Genomic DNA, 19,593 nt, shown 5'->3' on the forward strand with positions numbered 1-19,593 from the left:
TGGACAATTAAAACAGACATTCGGAGGGCGGGGGAAGAAGAACAAACTGGGGAAGAGGTTAGAGAGAATGGTACAGCAATGAGGGAATGAAAACCCAAAATCCCCGTAAATGTTCATTAATACTAATAAAATTTAATAAAAAAATAAAGAAGGAAACTAAACAATAAATGGCTTTATTTTCTATTTTGGACTTAACTGTTCTCATTGATTCTCTATGCTGCTGCTTTTTCTGCAGTTTTTGGAAAATATTTCCATTTTTTTGAGGAGTCATTGAATGTGCTGAACGTCCCCAGTAGTGTTGCTACATAGAATCACAAATTTTTGTGAAGAAGTCTATACAGGAGAATAATTCACTCATGTGACTTTGTATCTCCTTAGAAATGAAAATATTTTGTTCTCTTCTTGCTCATTGACTTTTTCTTTTGAACATTCTCTTTACAAGAAAGTTTACATTCATATGGAATGCTTGTAGGGTAGTTCACAGGAAGTTTCACTACAAACTCAACGGTGGTCTTCCGGTGGTTTACATCTACTAGCGGCTCTGCAACAGAAAAGATGGACAATCTCCTCTCACACTATTGACAGTCTCTAAAAACCTTCTAGAGAATCAGGTATGAATCTTTTCCAACTCAGCTATCCCCAACTCTGTTGCTGAACAAAATCTGCAAATGTTCAGAAAGATCTCTCTGAAAGACAGCAATTCTCTTTAGTCTTTTTTATACTTCCTTAGAAGATCGTCTCTTTCTTACTCATGAACATTTTCTTTTCAACATTCTCTTTAGATGAAAGCTTACAATTTTGTTTAAAAAGACAAGGCTTGGTTAATCAATTTCATTTAATAGAAAAAAATTAGTATGCAAGAAATAGTCTTTGATTTATGTGCATTGTGTTTCATTTCACACTTCTCCTTCCTTCACATTGCGTTTCGTATGATTATTCCCTTTACATTGTGTTCTCTAAAATTGATCACCATTAATCTATGCCCACTAATACCTCATCTTTTCGGATCCCCACTGGCTCTTTCCTAATTATTTCACTCCATCCCTCCATCCACAATATACACAAATTGAAAAATGTATATGAATTTTGTATGCAAATCAATATAAAATAAAAATTAATTAAAAAATCTAAAGAAGCCATTTTTCTAAAGAAGAGACTGAGAAATTTCTTCCCATTGAAAACATGGGTAAGATTAAAAGTTAAGAATAGTAGCTTCTGAGTGATGGTAAAATGGGATTTACTTTTAGAGTTTCACTAAAAATTACATTCTTTGTGGGGATATAGTTATTTTTTCTAATTTTGCTTTTCTGTGTTTCTAACTCTTTAAAATATATGTAGGGAAGTTTAGTGTTGTAGTCTATAGGGAGCTGAACTGCCAACCCAAAGTGTGCACCTCTCTGGCAGTTTGAATCCACCAGTGGCTCGAGGGAGAAAGATGAAGAATGTTCTCCTATATGACTTATAATCTTAGAAACTCAATGGAGGATCAGCCAAGAGTTGGTTCCTATTTAAAAACAGTGAGAGAGAGTTTTCAAAAAATTCATACATAAAAGCAAAGGGAAATGCTCTACTGTGCCAGTTGTTGGCATGATTAGGAAATTGTGGCAGAATCATGGTAATTTTGAAGCTCATTGTCTTATCCAGATAAATATTTACATATCTGAATTAGATTCAGTGATATGCAGAATAGAAAACAGACAAAACCACTAAATATTAAAAAAAGACTTCCATATAGTTAGTATAGTTGATGAGAGACTTGAAAAACAATTATAAATATTAGATGATTAGAGTGAAAAATGACAAATATGTTTTATTTTTTTAAATGTCACAAATAAAATGATTAATTTAAATTAATGAGTAAAGTATTTTCATATTGGGCATTCATCTTTATTAGATCATATATTATAACTGAAGTGCCCTTATGATATAGTTCTTAAATAGTGGAGATTCATGTGTTAAACAGTTGGATTCTGGAGGGTAGGTTCTCTTGATTTAGTTGAAAGCCAGGTGTAAATTGTTGGATCAGGGTTTTTTCTCTTGTTTTGTTGTTGTTTCATAAACAATAGTGTGTAAGCTGGATTTAGTTAACAATCAGCTGTGGGCTAGAAGCTTCTTGTTCAAGTCAATCAGGTAATGGTGGTCAAGCCTTTGCATTTTAAGTTGGGTGGGCCCTTAGGCTATAGGCTATTAATTGTGTTTGTGAACAAAATTGTTCTAAATGGAATAGAACTTGTTTGTCAGGTTGCTGCACTGAGATAACATGGGGTTGTTGTGATATTGAATGCTGTGCATTGGTGTGTCAAAAGTCACAATGATTGTCCATGTGGACAGGGTCTGAAAGAGTTCCCAGATTAAGACAGGCTTGGAGGCAGAATTAGTATCTATTTCTTAAACAATAAGCCTTTGGAAATGCTATCAACATTAGGAAAAGGACGAGTTATAGAACAGGGTTCAGATCTTTTGTTCATAGGCTCGCTATGAATTGTACTTGATTCAACAGCACTTAACAACAACAGCAATGGCTGAGAGGCAAGAAGCTGCACAGCATTCCTTGGAGGTGCATGGTTCAAATTCAATTGCTGCACCCCTGGTGAAGGATGGGCATTCTCTTCCAGTGTGATTAACTGCTCTTAAAACCCACCAGCGGGTCAGCTATGGATAGGTTCCCATGTGACTTGACAGTACCCAACGACAGCAAATGATGAGACTATTGGCAATTTGAAGCTACTAGTTATTTACATCTCATATAATTTATACTTATTGCCAAGAGAGGCTATACCTTGGAAAGAGAAGAGAAGAAGACCCTTAACAAGGTTGATTGATGCAACTATAGGCATAACCTCAAGTGTGTCAATGATGATAAGGATGGCACAGGATAGGACAGGGTTCATATCTGTTGTTCATAGGATCACAATGAGTCATGCTCAACTCAATGGCACATAACAGCAGCAACAACAACAGTAGTTATTCTTTGAGAAAAAGATGAGGCAATCTGCTTCCATAAAGGTTTACAACCTTGGAAACCCTATGAGGCTGTTCTGTCCTAGAGGGTTTCTACGAATCAGAATTAACTCAACACTAATAGGCTTAAATAGAAATAATTCCTAAATGGATAAATGGTTTGACCTAAGAAGGAAGTTGTGCACCTCAATTTAGAACTGGCTCATAGCCGAAATTCCAGTGGGTTTTTAAGGATAGAACAGCATTTAGAGCTCTTGTACATAGGGTCACTATGAGTCGCAAGCGACTTGATGGCACATAACAACAACAACAACAACAACAAATCACACAGGAGGAGACTACCCATCTTTCTCCAGTGTAGATGCTGTTAGATTTAAACTACTTGTTTTTGAGTTTTAGTGTAACCCCTTAATAGGCCACCATCACCCCTTAAGGAGAAGATTAAGATTAAAATTGGCCATAGGAACCACAGTAAAGATGGAACTTAAATGCCAAATTATAGAAGAAAATTAACTCTGGGGCTAGATTTTGCATGGAAATCTTCCTTAAAGTCAATGATAAATTAGTGTAGACTGTTTTTATCAATGAGTATATAATCGAAGCATACTTTTCTTTTTTGTGATTGTATATCTCAAATGAAAAAATTCTTTTGGAGCATTGGGACCATTTTGAGAAAGGGACCTACCTGCGAAATATAGGCCCAAAAACAGAACAGATTTTTGAGACAAATCAATACTGGAATCTTAGCTTTGTATTTTACTAACTCTATAGTTGCTTGCAGAGTCAATAAAACAAAGATAAATCTCTTTTAGATATCCTCTTCTTTCTGGCAAGATTCATCTGACAACAGCAATGAACTCTCTTCTGGCAGTTCTCTGTTAATGAATGCTCTAGCCATACTGAATGAGCTTCAGTAATAATTTGTTTGCTTATGGTATTAACGATACTGTTCCATAATTTCCACATTCTGCTGGATGATATTTCTTGGTAATGGAAACAAGTACAGATCTTGTCTGATTGGTTCCTTGGCTCTGACTGATGAGCACATTCTGGGCTGCATCTGTTTGGTAAAACATAACAATTGGTATCCCATAAATTCATGAGGCCTTACTTTCTGCCAAGATCTTCAATGCAGCTTGAACTTCTTTCTTCATTACTACTGACTCTAAATCATATTATTTTTCCTGAAATATTTATGTGTTGACCAATTATTTTTGGTACAGTGACTCTGTGTACCTCTATCTTTTTTTGATGCCTCCTGGGTCATCAAAGATTTTGTCCACACCATCTCTCACCATTGCAACTCGAGACGTGAATTTGTTTTTAAGTTCTTTCAGCTTCAGAGATGCTAAGGGAGTTCTTCCCTTTTTAGTCTGTAATACCAGCTCTTTGCACAGATATATCATTGCTGATGTAAGATGGATTTTGGCAAAAAACAGAGAATACAAGAAGAATGTATATTTGTGTTTTAGTGACAATACAAAGGTATTTGTGTGGATCATAACTATGGTTAATGTTGAGAAGAATGGGAATCCCATGATATTTAATCATGTTCATATGAAATTTATATCTACATGAAGAAGTTGTTGTTAGAACAGAGCAAGGGAACACTGCATGGTTATATAATTAGGCATTATTTGTATGACAGCAGTCCAGAATAATAGGTGCATAGCGAAGTGGACTAGGGGAGGAGGGGAAGAAGGAAATTATGCAACAATTAATGAATTTTTTTTAAGTGAATGAGGCGGTAGGGAGGAAAATGTGCAACAATGAGTAAATGTAAATCAAAGGTTTCTGTAAGCTTTTGTTAAAATTACAATTGTCATTGTTGTTATGTGCCATCGAGTCGCCTGCAACTCATAGTGACGTTATGTACAACAACCATAAACCCTGCTCTATCTTGTGCCAATCTCACTGTCTCTGACACACCTACCCCCATTACCCCAGTCACTGAATCAGTCATCTCATTGAGGGTCTTCCTTTCCTGTGCTGTCCTTCCACCCTCCCAAGCATGACATCTCTCTCCAAGAACTGATCCCACCTTGCAACATGTCCAAAGTATGTCAGATGAAGCGTCAGAATCCTTGCCTCCAAGGAGCAGCCTCGCTTCACTTTACCTAGGATGAATCTGTTCTCTTAGCAGTCCATGATATATTTAATACTCTTCTCCAACACCACAGCTGAAAGGTATCAATTCTCCTCTATCATCCCTAGTCATTGTTCAGCTCTCTGATGCAGAGCAAGGGATTGCAAAGACCATGGCCTGGATCAGGTGCACCTTAGTCTCTAGACTGACATCATTGCTCTTCAGGACTTTGGAGAGGTCTCTGGTAGAAATCATAATTATAAAAAACGGAAAAAACCCCAACAGTGGACTTATGTGCTCACATACACAAAAATAAAATTATCTATCAGGGGTATATCCTTTCTCTAAAGTAATTTGCCTTATTTTATTTCAACAGAGTGTTTGATGTCTTTGAACGACCAACCTAGGTGTTAGCAGCACTCTGTTTAAGCTGCTGATTCTCAAGACTTCACTTTTATAAATAGAAGAAGGTTAACTGAATGAAGTTAATAGACAGCTTTTATTCTGACTTCCGCATACTGTGATGCATATCAGAGACACTGACATTGATTACAGGCAATAAGATGATTTCTGTACATATGTTCTTTCTCCAGACTGAGATTTTTCAAGAGCTTAGATAATGACTTTGCCTTCTCTGCTCAGACCTAGCAAAGCTGTTGGCCCATAACACATAATCAATATTTATTGAACTGTACTAAACTGAGCCTGACCACCATTATGCATTTTCGTGACTCTTGCACCTGTGCTCTGTGAAAATGGCTGAAGGATTAACTCCAAAATTTGGAGAATGTTTGTGCTTTCTGACTTAAAATAGAAACAATGTGATGTACAAAATATTTACCTGGAGGGAGAGTTCATTGTTTCGGAAAAGGGAATGTAGCACCTGAATTGAAGAGCAGGAGGCCACGAAAGTTGCTTTAAGAAGAGATTTGTAATGTATTACGCGGACATGGGTATGTAAGCAAAAGCAAAATGCAAAAACAAGACAAAAAACAAGTGCCATCAAGTTGATTCTGACTCCTGGTTACCCCATGTATGCCAGAGAAGAACTGTGCCCCGTGGAGTTTTTAATGGCTAATATTTTGGGGAAGGAGATTGCTGAGATTTCCTTCCAAGGTGCCCCTGGGAGGATGTGAACTGCCAAGTTTTTGCCTAGCATCGAAATGTGTCAAATGTTGGTGCCTCTCAGCGATTCCTCAAATTAGCCTTAAATGGAGACATTCCAAGGATAGGCTCCCCGCTTCATAGATTAGCAATTAAGCCTTTTCTCAGGTGTGCATGTTCTGGGTCTGTACATATTCTAGAGCGAGTAACAGCAAGGATTTCTTCTTTCCAGGTGTTAGAGTTGCAACAAATAGAAAAATTACTGTTCAGTTTCTGCCCCCAAGGGACTTAAAACCTAGAATGCTAGGTCATAAAAATCTCATTTACTGAGCTTTTTCTTAAAATAATCCTTTGAGTTTATATCTCTCTCCTCTCTCATTCCACCTCCTTCTTGCTTTGAGCATCATTGCACATGTGGCTTATCCAGTTCTCCTTTACTGACCAGTCCTATCGTCATTGTCCTGGTTCCCTGTTTAGGTTGTAAACCCCACATTGAATGGTACTAGTGCTTCTTTCTGAATGGAGGTCATGATTGGTAGATTTAAGTTTTCTCTTTGGCCTTTTCTATCATCTCCAAGTTTGATGCACTAAATGAGACGTATTCTGAAATGAGTTAAAAAAAAACTATTTAAAAACAACAAAAACAAAAACAACAAACCAGCAGGCCATTATAAACTTGCACTGGGAAGTAATGATAATATTCCTTTAAAGATATACAACTCATGTATTCACATGGACATTTTAATACAGAAAATCTAAGCCCTCCCTGTTCCACCTTCACTCCACAGGACATAAGTGTGTGTACTGCATAGAACTTGGTAGGGTGTTATCTCTCCAGTGAATTCAAGATGCTGGAGTTCCCCCAGGACTGGCATAATTTATGCTCAGCAAGATTGCTGCTGCATCTGAGGACTCTTCACAGTCCAGAAGGTTGAGAGCAGCAGTATTCACTCCAAATGTCACATCAATCTGTGCACTGTGACCTCACAATCACATATCCCGAGAGGGACTGATAGATATTTTTTGTGAAGCCAGTTGGTATTAATTAGTATTACTATTTTCTTGTCAGCTGCCTTTGACACTTTATAAAATTATTCACTAACTAGTTAGCTCTTTCCCCAACTCTGTTTACTGTGTTTGCATTAATTTAATTTGGAATTGTTACAATAATTGTCACATTTTTTAGGGTGGTTAACTCTTAATCACTAAATTTAGGAACTCAAAAAGTTAGATGGTGGAATATTAAAAATGTATTTAGCTACATTTAATAAGTCTCCTGTGTAAAGAAATTAATTGGTTCTTTCCAATCTCGATTGTGTCTTTTCACGCAACTACTCTTAAACGTTAGTTCAGCCTTTGAGTTAGAAGAGCAATTTCAGTCTATGTCATAGGCAATCTCTTCCTATATAGTTTGCAACTCAGAGGATCAAGTATGAATTGGTTTCTATCTAGTCTTGTTATAATATAAATATCATAAATAGCGTTGACAAACAAAATTTTTGTATCATTTGGAATGCTAAAAGTCTAAATGCAGGGTGCCAGCACTAGGCGAAGGGTCTCTCTCCGTGTGACTCTGGGGAAGAGTCCTTATTTCCTTTCAGTATCTGTAGCCTTAACTTCTCTGGAGACTTTCATGTCTCTTGGAATCAATTCTACCCTGGATCTAGGAGATTCTCAGTATAGGGATTTTGGGTCCTAAGAATGTGTTCTGCATCTGGGACCTTTCTTTCTGTTGGGACTGAGATGTAGCTCAAGGGAACTTTGGTGATGTAGTTCCTAGGGGTTGTGCTACTAATCTGAAGGTCATGCTTCTCTGGTGATCCAAATCCACAAAAGGTTCCTTGGGAGAAAGACTGGCAGTCACTTTGTCTCTTGTGATTTACATATTTGGAAAATCCACTGGAGGATTAGTTAAGAATTGGCTCCAACTTGATGGTATTGAGAGAGGGAGCAGCCCCTCTCCCATTGGTCACAAATTTATTTCTTATCTCCAAATAAGTTGACTCAAGATAGTCTAATCCTGCAGTTTTTATCCTATATCTTTAACACAACTGCTTCCAATCCTGTCTCATTTATTAACATCATGTTGATGCTGCTATTCCCCTTTCTAGTCTCTTAAGACTCATAGCGATTTTATGAACAGTGGCTTCAGATTCTGCCCTATCCTGTGCCATTCTGACCATCTCTGACACACTTGAGCTCATCATCAAAATCACTGTGTCAACTCTATCTAGTTGAGGGTCTTCATTTCTTACACTGACCTTTTCAAACATGATGTCCCTCTTTAAGGACAGGCCTCTCCTAACAACATGCCCAAAATATGTGAGATAGAGTTTCATCATCTTTGCTTCCAAAGAACAGCCTAGTTTTATCTCCTCTAGGACAGACCTGTTTGTTCTCTTGGTAGCGTATGGATTATTCAATACTCTTCCTCAGTGTTACAACTCAAAGTCATCGATTCTTCTTCTGTCATCCTTATTCACTGTCCAACTTTCAAAGGGAAGATTTATAACATATAAGATGATTATATAAAATCACAAAATTGAGGATAATCACATAATAATGAGAATCATGGCCTAGACAAGTTGATACACTTTGGAGGGACATACTTCAGACCTTAGCTTTACTGAGAGTTGACATGCTTTTGTCTTAACATGGGTAGTGGTATGGATGCAGTTTATTTTTACACGTTTATAGATTTTCTGTCTGATCAATTACTACTCTCTCTTTTCTATCTCATGGCTATCACACTATTCATAGTGAAGGTTTTTTAGACCATAGTTTCAATTACATAGAGTAATTCTATAATCACATGTTGTCATTTTAGTAGAGATGTTTAGCAGTTTGTAACTGAAAAGTTAATCTATACCTGTGCAGTTTCAATCCATATTTAGCCTTTCTGTGGAAGAAAGGCCTATACAACTGCTTCTGTAATGTAATATGTATATATGTATAAAGATGTAGTTGTTGTTGTTGTTATGTGCCATCGAGTCGCCTGCGACTCATAGCTTCTGTAATGTAATATGTATATATGTATAAAGATACCTATACATATATACACATATATATACACACACTCATACACACACACACACACACACACTCACACACACAATGTATGGAGACAGGATGCATCCCTGCCTGACACATTTCTTTCCTAATTTTGAACCATGCTTTATTTCCTTGCTCTGTTTTGAGAACTGCTCCCTGGTCCGAGTATAGGTTTCATATGAACACAATCAAGTGTTCTGGGATTCGCATTCTCTTCAAGGTTAGCCACAATTTGTTGTAGACCTTCTTCTGCACTAATTGCTTTCTGCCAAGCTCTGTTTGACATTGGTGATAATATCTCTAGTGCTATGACCACTTCTAAACCCAGTTTGTATTTCTGGTACTTCTCTGTTGAAGTACCATTCCAGTAGTTTTTGGATAGTCTTCTGCAGGATTTTTTTTTTTTTTGCTTGTTTGTGATATTAGTGGTATTGTTTGATAATTTCCACACTCTATCAGGTCACCTTTTTTTGGAATGAGAATTAATATTGATCTCTTCCAGTCAGTTGGCCAGGTAATTGTCCTCCAGATTTCTTGGCACAATCTGGTGAGCATGCCTAAGGCAGCATCTGTTTGTTGACATATGTAAGTTATTCCATCAATTTCTTGGGCTTTATTTTTTTGCCAAGTCCTTCAGAGCTGCCTGTACTTCCTCTACCACCATTGCCTCTTGATACTATATTGTTTCTTGAAATTCTTCCCTGTCAGCCAATTTATTTTGGTACAATGACTCTGTATACTCCTTACATCTTTTAATGCTTTCTGGATCATTCAATATTCTACTCACAGCATCAGTAAGTATTGCAACTCTCAGTTTGAATTTATTCTTTAGTTCTTCTAGCTTAAGAATTGCTGAGTACAGTCCTTTTAATTTTCCAAATCCAGCTCCTTGCACATTGTGTTATAATGTTTTGCTTTGTCATTCCAAGATGCCCTTTGATCTATATGCAGAACAGATCATTCAGGATACTGAGCTTTACGAGGAGGAATGTGGCAACAGGATTGAAGGAAGACTCATCAACTCCCTACAGTATTCAGCTGACACAACATTGCTTGTTGAAGTTGATGAGGACCTGAAGTGCTTGCTGCAGAAGGTCAAGGATGTAGTCTTCAATATTGAAGCTCAACATCAAGAGAAAAAAATTCTTACCACTGGACCAATTAGCAGCACAATAATAGATGAAGAAGAGATTGAGGTTGCTAATAATTATAGCTTGCTTGTCTCCACAACCAACACTCTTGACACTAGCAGTCAGGAAATCAAATGACAAATTGTACTGGGGAAAATCTACTCTCAAGGATCTCTCCAAAGTACAGAGAAGCAGCAATGTCAATCTAGAGACTAAGGTACACCTGAAGCAGGTTATGGCCTTCACAATTACTTGCTATGCATTTGAGAGCTGGATAATGACTAAGGATAACAGAAGAAGAATCAATGTTTTCAAATTGTGGTGCTGGAGAAGAGTCTTGAACATACCATGGACTGCCAAGCAAACAAATAAGTCTGTATTGGAGAGGGTGAAACCAAGTTTCTCTTTGGAGGCTATGATTTTGAAGCTCTGTCTCACGTACTTTGTGCACATGCCCAGGAGGGACTATCCTTGGAGAAGGACATCAGAAGGGTGGAGGGACAGCACAGGAGAGGAAGAACTCAAATGAAATGGATTAATATAGTAACAGGGGCAATAGAGGTAGGTGATTCGGAGTCAGCGATACTGGCTCAGGACAGCACAGGCTTCACAGCTGCTGTACATAGGGTCACCATGAGTTACAGGTGACTTGAAGGTAAATAAACACAACATACATAGATACATACATAAAGTTATTTATGGAAGTGGATGCCACTCCTGCTTCCAAGCTTGTTTTAACTGGGAAGCTCCACGCAACACCGTTCACCATGGATAACCATTATCGTATTTGACATATCAGTGTCACAGTGTTCAAATTCACAGTAACCACAAGTTACCTCTGTACAGCAAGTGGACACACCAGGGCTATACAACCTACAAGAATGTTTGACCCAAAACAATGAAACACTGGCCTGAGATCCGCAGGCCCAAGGACCCTACAGTATTTTACTATTCCAGCATGCCCAGATGCTGGCAAACTCTGGGCCAGAGACCCCTAAATCATCTAGCAAATCCACTCTGTGGCCACCCACTTGGGGCAAAAAGAAAGTCACAAATGCCCTAGCATTCCTGACTTGCCTCTCTTTCAGGCTCCAGAGGCCACATGCCTCCATCCAGCTGACACTGAGACTCAGGAGAGACACTTGCTACCCATATGCTCCAGGCATGGCCATACATTTTAATATTTTACCATTTCGGCATGCCCAAAGACTGGCAAACTCTGGGCCAGATACCCCCTAATTCATCTAGCAAGTCTGCTTTGCAGCCTCCCACTTGGAGCAAATACAGAAAAACTTTTGGATCACATTTCTACCATGTAATAGATGAAGTTGGCTTGAATTAGGGTTTGCTGACTTGTGTTTATAAGTAGGGGACCTCTTGTGGTAAAGGGGTAAGAAACTGTGCTGCAATCCTAAAGGTACGCAGTTAAAATACATCAGCTGTTCTGCTGGAGAATATTGGGTAATCTCCTGCTGTGCAATTTATTGCCTCTGAAAATCTACTGGAAGGACAGTTATGAGTTGGTTCTGACTTGAAGACAAGCAACAACAATCTATGGATGCAGAGATGGTTAAACTTGTCCACGATTTCATTTCACTTGGATCCACAATCAACACCCGTGAAAGCAACAGTCAAGAAGTAAAAAGATGTATTACATTGGGAAAATCTGCTGGCAAAGACCTTTCCAAAGTGTAAAGAGCAACAGTATCAGTTTTAAGAGACAAGGTGCATCTGATCTGATCCAAGCTATGACATTTTCAACTGTTTCCTATGCATCTGAAAGATGGAGAAACAAGGAAGAACTGATGCCTTTGAGTTGCGGTGTTGGAGAAGAGTATTGACTACCAAAAAAAGAATGAATCTGTCTTGGAAGAAGTAAATAAGACCACGGTTCTCCTTATACACAAGGTTGCTGAAACTTTATCTCATATACTTTGAGCATGCTGTCAGGAAGGTCCAGTCCCTGGAAAAAGACATCATACTGGGAAAGGTTGAAGGTCAGTAAAAGAGGAGAAGACCTTCAAGGAGAGAGGTTAACACAGTGACCAGAACAGTGGACTTAGGGACAGCAGAGATTGTGGGCCTGGTACAGGATCTGGCAGTTCTGTTGTGTTGTACATAGAATTGCTACAAACTGGAGCAAACTCAGTGACACTTACCAACAACAACAACTTTCTCAAGCCAAATTGGTGTTTGAAAGGCTATTCTTTGAATCCAGACTGAAAGAAGTTTCTAGTTTTCAAAAAGCTTTTGTTTTTTTTTTCTCATGGTGTACCAAAAAAAAAAAATTAAAATGCTGGGAATCAGTTGCCTTCCTGCTCATTGGTATCAATCTGTCTGACATCTCACAAGCCTTTTACTTTCTGAACCTCAGTTTCCCCATGTATCAAGTGACAGCAGTAAACAAATGTCTATAGAGGACTCCTTCTGTGCATTTTCTGATGTTAGCGTATCACTGTTTGGAACAGCATGAAAGTCATCAATCTCTTACTAAAGGAATTGGTTGTTAAAGATCCTCCAATCTTATTTTGGTTCCAGAAATATGTGCCTCTGTATTGTTTTGGTAATATTTTCTTCCTCTCAGGGTAGAGATAGTATGCGATGAAAATGAAAAGAAGCCTGTGAAGAGAAGTGAGAAGTTGGGACAGTAAATCAGGTGGCAGAATATCTGGAAGCTTCTTGTAGACACAGATGGTCGATGTAAACTGTTGTGGCAGGGAAAGCCTGCCAGACAGCCCATGGAGTTTATTACTAAATGTGGGATCAGTAAACTTTTAAAAACATACTGTGCATGTAAAATCATTTAAAATATGGCAAGTGCAAAACCCCTTTGTTTCACGGATTTCTAATCCTTTCCTTCTGCTTTATAAATAATTAAATTAAAATCCCAGCATTGGTGTTGAACATTTTTATTTTTTCTAAAATTGGTGAGTGAGTCATTAGGAAAAGTTAAGATTCTGAATGCTTTGGTGGTCCCTGTGTCCCAGAACATGCTTTTTTTGACCCCTAATTTCTTTTTCTTTTCAAAAAATACCAACATTATAAAAGACAATTAAGAAGTGTAAAATTAATGTGAGACACTGGAATAAAATGAAAGAATATTTTGCCACAGTGTGTGGTCTGAGTGAGTAAAAAACATTAAAGTTGAGCCAGCTGCTAAACTCAGCATTAAAGTGGAACAGGCAATTTTATAATGTAGAAAACAACCATAATTAGAGAATGGATGTATCTTTAAAGTGCAACTCCATGCAGTAAAATCAGAAAACTTTGCAGGTGGAAGGAGAGATTTTTATGGAACATTAAAAATGTTTCCATGAAAGAAATCCCAGCTGCAGAAATTTATAATTGGATATAGGCTGTTTCCTCCCTGTACATAGGATAGCTAATATTTACAGTTTATAAATATTTTCATATAAACTAATTTGATCCCTATAAGGTTGCCTTCAAATATGTGGGAGTAATTACTTCATTAACATTATTAGCTTTGCTATCAAGATGAAAAGCAAGCTAAAGATTTGGCAAGTTGATACAACTAGTAATTGTCAATGCTGCTGGTTAGTCCTTTTTTATGTGTGTGTATTCTTTTCTCAACACAGGACTTTATCAGTAGCACTATGAACGTGTTCTATAAAGGGATGAGGGATCATTGCTGTGGAGTTGGAACCTACTCATAGCTGAATTTTCTGCAGAGTTTCAGAGACTTCAAGTAGCATGAGAGGAGACAGCCTATCTCTCCTCCTCAGTGGAGCCAATGGTACCACTCTTTTGAGAGAGGCCTTTGGGTTACCAGCACAACTCCCTGTGGAATACCACATCTGATCTTCCTGTTCCATCAATGAGCACTTGAGAATTCTCATTTTCTGATGAAATATAAGATGTAGGTTCAGGCAAAAATGTATTATTCTTAGTAGTCTTCTATCCTTTGTAAGTAAGCAGACCATGTATGGGTACTAATACGTTTATTTTCTTGATAAAATAAATTTGCCCAACGTTTTTTCCAAGCCAATGTAATTTTTTGAAGCTCTAAGCGATCTTTTATATGTAAATGCTAAATAAATACAATACTAGGATATAGAGTATTAGAAAAGATGACTACTAGGTCATTTAGCCCAGTCTCCTCTCCACTGCATCATTATGAACCCCAAATCTTTGGCAGGTATTTGTCCTCTTTTAGGGAGCTCTGGTGGTGTAGTCCCAAGGGTGTGGTTCTGCTAACCTGAAGATGATTCCTCTCTGCTGATTTCAACCCAAAAGTGACTCTGCAGGAGAAAAGTGGACAGTCTTCTCCTGTGCGATTCATGGTCTTGAGAAAACCACTGATGAACTTGGAATTCTTACCCATTCTGCTATTTTAAAATATTTTGTGAGATAGCAGTAATTGCAGTGCACTCCCCTGTAAAGTGAACCCAAAACTTATTTTTGTTAACTTCTTCTCATTGGTCCTAACCTCTAAAGACTCTCAAGGTTAGTATAAGTTCTTGTTCTCATAAAAGTCTTGGTTTGGTTGGTCTTGTTTTCCATCTACACTCCTTCAGTTTTTCTTCCTTACAGCATTGGTTCCAGATCCTTCCACATTCTGATCTCCTTTCCTTGGATTTTTTTTTGCCAATGATTCCCTTAATTAGAGAATCTAGAGTTCAATGGAATAATTAAGATGTATCAAATGCACTAATGGTGCTACCGACACTCTTCTTCAGGAAGAACAGTTCTTAATCTTATATCAGATAGCAGTATACATGTTATTGCTCAAGGCAAGGATTCAACAAATACAATAGATTCCAAGGCTCCATGATGTTATTTTTCCAGAAATGTCATGCCTTCAATTCAAACAACTTTCCTTATTGATTCTTAGTGTAATACTGCATATTCATTTTAGTAATCTATTATTTTGGTAATTTTGGCCTATTATTTTAAAGTTCTGCAATATTTTGATTTAGCAAACATTCTTGAATTTTTTTTCTTTACAGATTTTATGAAATATTTTATGTGTCCTCATCTAACTTGATAAAATGTTTACAAGTCACACTAAAATATAAAGTACTGTAGAAAAACCTAGGGACTTGCCTCAGTATTGACAAGTAGTTATTCACGTTCTGTAAACACAGTTGCTCAACCAAGTGTAATTTAGTCAGAATGATCATACTACGTGTAACCCTTCATTATGGTTTTTAGTCTTTGGTTTTTTTTGAACATTGTCATGTATAACATCGCTTCCTGATGAAATTTGAATTGAATGCCCCTCTTTGACAAAGAATTGAGTCTTGGCCTTTGTCTTTCTGCAATGACATAAAATTTTATGTATGTTGTTTGTTGTTGTTATGTGCCGTCGAGTCTCTTGCGACTCATAGCGACCCTATGCACAACAGGCCTAAACCCTGCTCTGTCCTGTGCCAATCGCACTGTCTCTGACGCTCCCATCCCAATTACCCCAGTCACTGAATCAATTCACCTCATAGAAGGCCTTCCTCTCCTGAGCTGTCCCTCCATCCTCCCAAGCATGATGTCCCTCTCCAAGGACCGGTACCTCCTCACAACATGTCCAAAGTATGTTAGATGGAGCCTCAGAATCCTTGCCTCCACGGAACTGCCCAATTTAACCCTTTCCAGGGTGAATCTGTTTGTTTTCCTAGCAGTCCATGGTACCCTCAATACTCTTCTCCAGCACCACAACTCAAAGGCATCAATTCTCCTTCTATCCTCCTTGGTCATTGTCCAACTCTCTGATGCATAACAAGTGATAGCAAAGACCATGGACTGTATCAGAAGCACCTTAGTCTCCAGAGAGACATCATTGCTCTTCAGTATTTTGGAGAGGTCCCTAACAGCAGACTTTCCCATGGCAATGTTGTTGTTAAGTGCCTTCAAGTCACAGGTGACTCATAGCAACCCTATGAAGGAGAGTCCTCAATGCTTGGGTGCCTTTCATCCTCTCTCCAAGTTCATAGGGTTTCCGGAGGCAAGCTATTACGGAAGTGGATGCTAAGCTTGTTTTAATCAGGGAGCTCCATTCCACTCTGTGTCCTCATTGGGTAACCAGCCATTAACGCATTTGACACATCAGTGACACAGTGTTCAGCCTCAAAGCAACCACAAGTGACCATTGTACGGCAACTTGTACACCAGGGCTATATGACCTAGAGGAATGTCTGAACAAAAACAATGAAAGACTTCCCTTGGGCCCTACAGTTCCCATGGCAATACGTCTTTTAATTTCCTGGCCACTGGTGCTGAGAGTGTTGACTGCCAAACAAACTAAAGCTGTGAACAATTGCAATCTCTTCACCATCCATCCTGATGCTGCCAGTTGGTCCAGTGGTGAGAATCTTAGTCTTTTTGACACTGAGCCTCAATCCATATTGGAGGCTGCAGTCCTTGATCCTCTGCAGCAAGCACTTTAGGTCCTCCTCAGTTTCAGCAAGCAGGGTTGGATCATCTGTATAATGCAGATTTTTGATAGAAATCTGGAGAATGACCACTTGGCCAATTGATTGGAAGAGATCTATATTTGTTCTCACCCCAAAGAAAGGTGCCTGTATCAGATGCACCTTAGTCTCCAGAGAGACACTATTGCTCTTCAGTACTTTGGAGAGGTCCCTAACAGCAGACTTTCCCATGGCAATGCACCTTTTAATTTTCTGGCTACTGGTGCCAAGAGTATTGACTGTGGAGCCAAGTAAACTAAAGCTGTGAACAGTCTCAATCTCTTCACCATCCATCCTGATGCTGCCAATTGGCCCAGTGGTGAGAATCTTTTGTGATGAGAATTTTATGTATTCTTCTGAGAAAAGCCTGTATCCCACATCATTCAGGAAAAAAAGGGTATGATTTTTAAGTTTTATAACTTAGATTGTTTGTATCATGTATTTAATCACAGATTCATTTGTTCTGTTACCTAAAGGCTTGTGAGTGTATGTGTATGTTAAGCAGGGAATTTTTGTTCTCCGTGAAATGTTCTGTATAGTTTTTGTATCTTCTTAGTACACATATATTTCTCTGACTATAACTCCTTGCCTGGTCCAAGGTTGACCATTGTTTTCTAAGAGTCTAATCACGTGATAATGAAAAAAAGTTTAGGAATTGTTCATCATAGAAGCCATGTACTCATAGAGAAAAAAAAGAGAAGGAGAGAAATATAAACCAGCTGTACAGAGAACAGTGGAGACCAATGATAGAGAGTTCTGACAGGCTTTGGGTACATGGAACCATTTACTCCTGACACCCAAGAACCTTCCTCATCAGATGAGTCCAGGAAATCCTTTTTTTTCTTAAGCTAGTTTAAATGTTGCTCTCTAGAAATTTTAGAATTGTCCATTGTCCCTTTTACAAGTGAGGAGGATTCTGGAATGTGAGATAGAAAACAATGTCTTCTTGGGCTACAATTGGTATGGAATATGTGTTTTATTCACTTGACATAATATTTTTGAAAAATTAAAGCAGTAGCCAAAATTCTTAAAAATTGGGAATATTTGCACACCCATCTAGATTTCTAGCTTCTCTTGGAAAACCCCAAAAATTTGGAAGGATTTTTTTACTATTATATTTTTTAAAAATTTGTATTGTTTTGCTTACAAAGTTTGTATACACTGTGTTTCACCCTACTCTTCATTCATATTGTGTTTAACACAATCATTCCCATACATTACGGTTTTGTTTTCAATATTAAAAATTTTCTTTTATTTCTAGAAACTAAAAATTAGTAATTGGATTTGAAAAATATAACATTAATAAGAATCCTAAATGAATGTTCCACGGACTGCCAAGAAACAAATATCTCCATCCTGGAGAGGGTTAAACCATGCTACTCCTTGGAGGCAAGGATTCTGGGGCTTCATCTGACATACTTTGGACATGTTGTAAGGAGAGACAGGTCCTTGCAGAGGGACATCATGCTTGGGAGGGTAGAGGGACAGCGCAAGAGGGGAAGACCCTCTATGAGGTGGATTGATTCAGTGACTGGGGTAATCGGGATGGGTGTCAGAGGCAATGCGATTGGCACAGGATAGAGCAGGTTTAAGGCTGTTGTACATAGCTGTCACTATGAGTCGCAAGCAACTTGACGGCACATGACAACAACAAACAATTACATTTGTTAGGAACTGCACTGCCAAGCCAAAGGCATGCTGTTCAAATCCACCAGACGTGCTATATTAGACAGGTGGACAACCTTTTCCTGTGTGATTAACTGCTCTGAAAACCTGCTAGAGGGTCAGATATGAGTCAGTTCTAACTTAACAGTCACACATCATGTTTTATAAAATTAATTACCGTTGGACCTTACCCATCATTACCCTGTCTTTTCACCCAGATCTTTCCTATTTCCTTTACTCCTTCTCTCTACCCACCAAACTGTGCAACCCTGTGGTTTCAGTTGGACTACAGTTGTTTCTTTTAGAAGGGGAAATCATTACCCAGTTTGTCTCTGTGCTCACCATTCTCTACTTACTATAAAAGAGTCCTAAACAAATTATTAATTCGCACCATTCACACATATGTAAACATTTTGTACAACAGCATTAAGAATCCGATAAAACTTGTAAAGTAAAAGGTTGAACATACTGCAGTTTTAAGAAAAAAATTCTTTTTAAGAGTGAAAACTATTCCTATCCTTGCCTTGTTTTAATCACCTACGTATTTGCCTTTATACCCATGTGCTTTTGAATCTGAATTCCCCAAGGAAATGGCCAATATAATTACTTGTGGCAAAAAAAGGACAGTGAATCATTAGGAAAATTACTATTTAATGTCAGATTAAAATTAATTGAGTAAATAAAGGACAGATAACTAACACTGCACTGTAATGGGTGAAAGGAAGAACTATGAGAAAAGAACATATGATTAGAAGCTATATGGATGATATTAATAGTCTGGAACAGGATAAGCATTAAAAAGAGAACTGGGGGAGGGAGAAGGGAAATGTGTAAGAATGAACGAATGAAAATCGATCTCTTTATAAACATTTACTAAATAATTTTTTTTAAAAAGAGATTTTTTCCTAATTTTAACCACTCTTCCAATATCCTGGTGGCTATTCATTAGTGAGTCCTAAAGATAACCCACAGGGTATGTGTCTCTGGTGGTCCTGAAACCCCTAGTGGCTCTAAGGGAGAAGATGAGAAGTCTCTTAAGTATACAGCCTTTGTTTTAATTTAATGCCAGTGAATTACAGTTGAGGGCCTAGGGGTATATTTTGTATTTGTGTGTGTATACATGGGCATTTTTAGTAAACATGCATTCAGTAAGTATATGTGACACCTAATGTAA

This window comes from Elephantulus edwardii, unplaced genomic scaffold, assembly GCF_000299155.1.
Source record: "Elephantulus edwardii isolate Elephantulus edwardi_28Jun2011 unplaced genomic scaffold, EleEdw1.0 scaffold00053, whole genome shotgun sequence".
Classification (NCBI taxonomy): domain Eukaryota; kingdom Metazoa; phylum Chordata; class Mammalia; order Macroscelidea; family Macroscelididae; genus Elephantulus; species Elephantulus edwardii.